The sequence below is a fragment of the Spinacia oleracea genome, chromosome 1 (genome assembly GCF_020520425.1).
Source record: "Spinacia oleracea cultivar Varoflay chromosome 1, BTI_SOV_V1, whole genome shotgun sequence".
Classification (NCBI taxonomy): Eukaryota; Viridiplantae; Streptophyta; class Magnoliopsida; order Caryophyllales; family Amaranthaceae; genus Spinacia; species Spinacia oleracea.
The window spans coordinates 47236827-47243328 of record NC_079487.1 but is presented as its reverse complement, the minus strand read 5'-3'; the positions used below and the strand labels follow the sequence as shown (position 1 = coordinate 47243328).

Sequence of the window (6502 nt, the reverse complement as noted above, 5' to 3'; positions counted from 1 at the left end):
TGTTTTCTGCTATTGAAGTCATATATAATTGCCTCATTATATTTTTGGTGCAAAATCGTAACGTACGAAGTGTAAAAGACATAGTTACGTTCGACTTCAAACTATTTAGTTGGTTTATTTTTGTAAACATATGATGGTGGTATTATATGTAAAAATCAAAGTTTATTAGAAGTTATTGGTGGTTGATAATACATTTGGACATTGTATAAATGTTGCTTGAGTACAGGTTCTATATTTTTGGGCTTGTTGAATATAGAAAATAAATTATTTTATAAAAGAAAAAATTGTTCGCGGCATTTTAACTCCCGCAATTTTACAAAGTTTGAGGCGTTTAGGTACAAAACGCCGCCTAACAATACTATTAATTTGAGGCGCTTTTCTACGTATACGCCGCAAATGAATCTTTAATTTTTGGCATTTTTTAACGCCGCAAATCAATCCTATTCATTTGCTACCACTCTATTTGCGGCTACGCCAAAAATGTCGAAAATGAATATAAAAGTGACGCCTCAAATGAATGTTTTTCTACTAGTGACACCATATCCTTTCAAAGATAGGATGACAATCAATTCTTTCAATCTATGAGTACTCACTTTGATTCATAGTATGCCCAATAACTGCTTTTATAACTTCCTTTTACTGTGCGACATTTTGGGAGAATTAGAGCGAACTAATCTTCAAACGAGCAATCATAATTACTCATGTTCTGAGGAATGGTTCTAATCACCATTAATGAGAACTGCTTATGACATGAATTTAATCTCTTAAAGTGTTCTCATGGTCAATCCGATACAAGATCCTATAAGTATCTATGCAAAAGATTTTGACATCCAGTCAATCTAGTTCAAGAAACCGAACTACAAATCTACTTGCAACCTAATCTTCATTAGTCATTCGTCGTCCACCTTTCAATGACCTGGATTAGGGATCCTTTGTGCCTTCAATATTCAAGTTCATTTATGGGTGTTTCTTTATCGAAGAATCCATCTTGACATCCCATTTGAATGTTTTGAATCACTTGGACTTTTCATTTAATACTAAACTAAATTAAATGAATATGAAATAAAGAATTTCATAAATATGAAATGGTTAAACCAATTGTTTTAAACACATATATAACAGATGTTCTAAATCAAAACTTAGAAAATCAAAGTCATTCTCCAACATGCTTGATTCCCATGGTTGTTACATGTGTGTTGTGCTTCACTGGTGGCAACAGTTTAGTCAATGGATCTGCGAAGTTGTCGTCAGTTCCAACCTTGCAAATCTCGATTTCTTTCCTTTCAACGATTTCTCAAAGTATGTGAAATCGCCGCAGTACGTGCTTGGACTTCTGGTGGCTCCTATGCTCCTTTGCCTGGGCAATGGCTCCGCTATTGTCGCAATACATAACCAATGGTCCTTTAATGGAGGGGACAACCCCAAGTTCTTCGATGAACTTCCGAATCCAAAAAGCTTCCTTTGCTTCTTCTAAGGCAACAACGTATTAGGCTTTAGTTGTAGAATCCACAATAGTGCTTTGCTTAGCACTTTTCCAGCTTACTACTCCGCCATTGAGACAGAACACAAAACCAGACTGTGATCTGAAACCATCTCGGTCGGTTTGAAAGCTTGCGTCCATATAGCCTCTAACAATCAACTCATATGTACCACCATAGACCAGAAACTGATCCTTAGTCCTTTTCAGGTACTTTAGGATATTCTTGGCAGCAGTCCAATATGCCTCACCTGGGTCTGACTGGTACCTGCTTGTTGCACTGAGTGCAAACAAAATATCCGGCCTTGTACAGATCATAGCATACATGATGGATCCAATAGACGAAGCGTATGGAGTCTCACTCAATTTTCTATGCTCATCAGATGTCTTGGGACACTGAGTCTTGCTTAGATATGTGCAATGTGACATGGATAGATGGCCTCTCTTGGCTCCCATCATATTGAACCTAGCTAGCACTTTATCAATGTAAGTGCTCTAGCTTAGTCTAATCATCCTCTTAGATCTATCCCTAATTGATACCCAATATGTATTGTGCCTCTCCTAAGTCCTTCATTGAGAAACACTTTCCAAGCCAAGTCTTTACAGACTCCAGCATAGGAATGTCGTTTCCAATATGCAGTATGTCGTCTACATACAAGACTAGGAATGCAATTTTACTCCCACTGACTTTCTTGTATACACAAGATTCATCTTGATTCTTGATGAAGCCAAACTTATTGACTGCTTCATCAAATCGTTTATTCCAGCTCCTTGATGCCTGCTTTAGTCCATAAATGGATTTCTTAAGCTTGCATACACTACTACATAAATGAACAAATGCAACCCCCAAAAACCGTTGCTGTAGGACCAAAACCCGTTGCAATATACCTATTGCAACGGTTTGTCAACCGTTGCTGTTGCGGCCGTTGCGTTAGGCCTAATGCAACGGTTCTCTTGCCCTATTGCAACAGTTCTTGCCATTTCCTATGGACCGTTGCATTAGATCATAATGCAACGCCTTCATACATCTAATGCAACGATGCTGGATATCTCCCATGGACCGTTGCAGTAGCTCTAAGGCAATGTTGATATAAATCTAATGCAACGCACTATTTTTCCTTTTTGAGCCATTGCATTATTATAATTTGAGGTTAATAAATAATGTTATTGTTCATACCAAGTAAAATAAGTAATAACAAAAGATGACAGAAAAAACACTAATGAAATTGAATTTATAATAAAATTCTTCTTGCATTAAAAATAATATATAGTTAATTTACATTGTTGTTTGATCTTGAGGACAAAGCTTGATCAAAAGATTTCCAACCTATAACACATTCTTACATATTCCTAACCGAGCAACTTTCCAAGTTGTGAGTCTGATCCTCTACAAAGAATGTCATTTCAATAATCATATCATTTTCCCACCTCAGCACCATGTACCTATACAAACAAACAGTTAAATAAACATAAGAAAATAAATTCTCCATGTACCTCATAGTTATTAAAACAAATACAACAATTTTAAGGTTACCATAGAAATAATATAACCATACGTAACTTCAACATAAAACGGATTAAAACCATCAACCAAACTAGGCAATCAATGGTGTGGAGTACTAACAACTAATTGGTGGAACGACAATAAATATGACGCAACGAGAAGTTAAGTGTGCATTTAGGCAACGAGCGCCCGGTTTTAGGCTATTCCAAGCTCTGACCATTCCTTATCACTTATCACAACCACTAGCCTCAACCATGTACCAAAAGCAAGACCTAAAATAAGTAAGATGACATTGTAAGAATCCTTGCAAGATAAACCATAGTACGAAGTACAACAAATCATAGCCAACTTCAGTAATAAATTAACATAAACATATCTATTGATCTAATTTGTAGAAGAGTTTCATACCAATTACAAGACAAGAAGGAAAACGAGTCTACACAGCATTATAATGTAAAAAAAACATACCAATTATTTTTTCTAGTTTGTAAAGATACATACTTTTGCATAGAATGAAAAATAAATCAAGTAGCAAGAAAACTGGGATTATTATAGCCTCTTATATATGAATTGAAGAGATAAGATTTTCTTTAGACGAAATACATGTAGGACTTGATCTAACTCTAGTGATAGACCCACATCTCAAAAGACTCTCTAACAATAACACCTTCACAAACCCATGCATCTGAAAACACAACACTCAGGGTCTCACTACACCACCTCATGTACACACGCATATCCTCGTTAGTACATTAAGCACTAACACAAGACTAAACCAATCCCAAACATGAAATCACAACAATACATACTATAATTTGTTTCCCACCAAATCACAAGATGAACATTACTGCAAGTATTGTTGTCCTAAAATAACTAATTAAATAGGAGCTAACCGACATGTGTAGAAATATTCCCAAATCATGACACTAAAGGATCAATTAACTCAAACCGAGATAAATTATTCGTACAATGTTATTCTGCAAAAGTCATTCATCAAGAAGATAAGGAATCTGAAACCTTAAACAATGAACAAGCATTAATAAACTAATCCCTATAAAACCATCAATCAACAATAAATCTAGATGCTTAACATTCATAGGATAACCAGGTAAAAATTATCAAAATCAACATAATAATTCATACCTCTACAAAGTTAATTCGTCAATCTACACCATTCTAAATAACCATATAACACTCAATGAGAATTTCGGAAAATTGACGGTTTAAAAATTGAGAACAGGAAATAGTTTATCGGGTTCCTCGGAAATTCGAGCACAAGGAAGCGAAATTTGGAAGAAAACTGAATATAAATTAGAAAATGTCAGGGGTTTCCGCCTCTTTAATTCGTTAAGGGTGATAAGATCGAAGAGGAAATTCAATGAAAAAGGAATTTCCCACCAACCTGGGTACACAAAATATTGCAAGAGATAAAATCCTTGAATTACTCCTCGGAAGTGCACCTTGCGATTCAAGCTCACTAATAATCCCTTGCACAACCTGTAAAACAATTCACAACAACCAAAGTAAAAGATGGACGAGGAACTACCTCAAAAAATTCAAACAATCAGCAAAGTAAAAACAATAATCACCTTTTGGAAATCAAGAGACTGAGCATAATCGAAAATCGGTCAAACCATATCAGAATCCTACTCAAACTTAAATCATAAAAATCATAAGAACAAAAAAAATCAGCAAAATCAAGAACTAACTAACTGAAAAAACATCAAACTTAAGAAGACTAATTAATGAGAAAGAAACGCTTAGCAGATTGAGAAGGACCTCTGAGAGAAGAGAGGATGAAGTAGAGAAGTTGTTCGCCGAGTTTAGCATTGGAATAGCAGAACAGTTTGTAGATCGAGTGAGGCGATTTTTCTAGGGTTTCTGCTAGGAGTTAGGAAGCAGTGTAATTTTTTAAGGGTAAATCGCGTACATCAATATACAAGAAAACACACGTGCAAGGCAGGTGCAATCTTGACGCTGAAAGAAGTCGAAGAAAAACTCGACGCCAAAAGGCGACAAGAAAAGGCGGAAACTCCATTTCCCACCCAACGCTAATGCCTAAGCGCCGAGCTCCCTGCATCGAAAAATCACGCCTTTTGTAGTAGTGCAAGAGAAAACAAAAGGGCACTTGGTTCTAGGCTCAATTCTTGGAATTCCCCTGATTATCAAAATTTACTAAACCTAACTGTTTATTTTTATAGGTCATTCTAATCTATTAATGAAAAACGAAAGCTCCCTACTTTGGATTTTGTATAGGTAGAAAGAAAAAGAATTAAGAACTAAATTTGATGCTATGACCAGAATTGCGGATTGATTGACTTGGTTTTGAGGACAAACTACCATACCATTCAAACCAATACTCGGTATTAGACCTTAATCTTATCCTTGGAGGAGCGTAAATTAATTAAAAACACAAAAACAAAACAGTTTCCAAATCAAAAGTTCGAAACTTAATTGAAGTGCTAATTGGATTTACTTTCAGAAAATTATTACATATACCCTAAAACCCAAACGTTTAATTGAGAAAACTCTGAAATTCCCCAAAAAATCTACACTGTTAACTCAAAATGGAGCACATACGGATGGAGAAATAACTAATTAACCACAACAAGTAGAAAAATAAATAACGGAACAACAAATTGAATTTCTTAAACAAAAACAAAGAAGTTGATGAACATAATAACAAGTTATTACCTCGTAACTTTTGAAATTTGAGTTTCAATTAAAGTTTCTAGGTTAGCTGTAATCAGCAATCGTCTTTAACCTTAAAAAATTGATGGATAGTTTAGACCGATAAGAGAAAAGAAGAGCAGGAAAATTAAACATCAAAACTGAAAAATTAAAAACAAAGAGAGAAGAGAAAAGAAAAGAAACGACGACCTTGTAATGAAAATGAATGAACAAAGACGAGCATCAAGAACTGGAGTGGTAGACTGGAATAATTCTGGGAAATTGTTGAGGCTTGAACTAGAGCGGCGACCAGGAATTATGTTGGGTTTGAAAGATATTTCGAAAAATAGGGTTTTGAGAAGAACGAGAGAAAACGCAACAGGAGTAAGGTCACATTAAATTTTACGAATTACGCCTAACCTAACTATTAAAATATTTGTTACAACAGTTGTCGTTGCAATATTGAAAATAGTTGTTGCATTTGAACGCCTAATGCAACGGCCAATAATAAGCCGTTGCTGAAAACAGTTACAATAGCTTTAACCGTTGCATTAGACCATAAAATTCATTGCATTAGCCCAAAGCGTTGCAAAAACCAGTTGCATTAGTTTAAACCGTTGCAATAGGCCGTTGCATTATGCTGAACCGTTGCATTAAACCATTGCATTTGCTCGTTTATGTAGTAGTGTATATACCTTTCCTTGATTCTTTTGATCGACAAAACCCTTTGGCTGTGTCATAAACACAGTCTATTCAAGAACACCATTCAAGAAGGCAGTTTTGACATCCTTTTTCCATATTTCATAGTCATGAAACGCGGCAATCGCAAGGATTATCCGAATAGACTTAAG

At 35.4% G+C, this 6502-nt stretch overlaps 1 long non-coding RNA gene across 1 annotated transcript; it reads right to left on the bottom strand.

The window, feature by feature from the left end:
* Positions 1–2724: 2724 nt before the first annotated feature.
* LOC110792454 (uncharacterized) lies at positions 2725–6032 on the bottom strand. Its single transcript, XR_008925874.1, has 3 exons — positions 4384–6032; positions 3102–3253; positions 2725–2920 (listed from the first exon to the last, which is right to left on the bottom strand). It is a non-coding gene; the product is annotated as an uncharacterized lncRNA (long non-coding RNA).
* Positions 6033–6502: the final 470 nt, after the last annotated feature.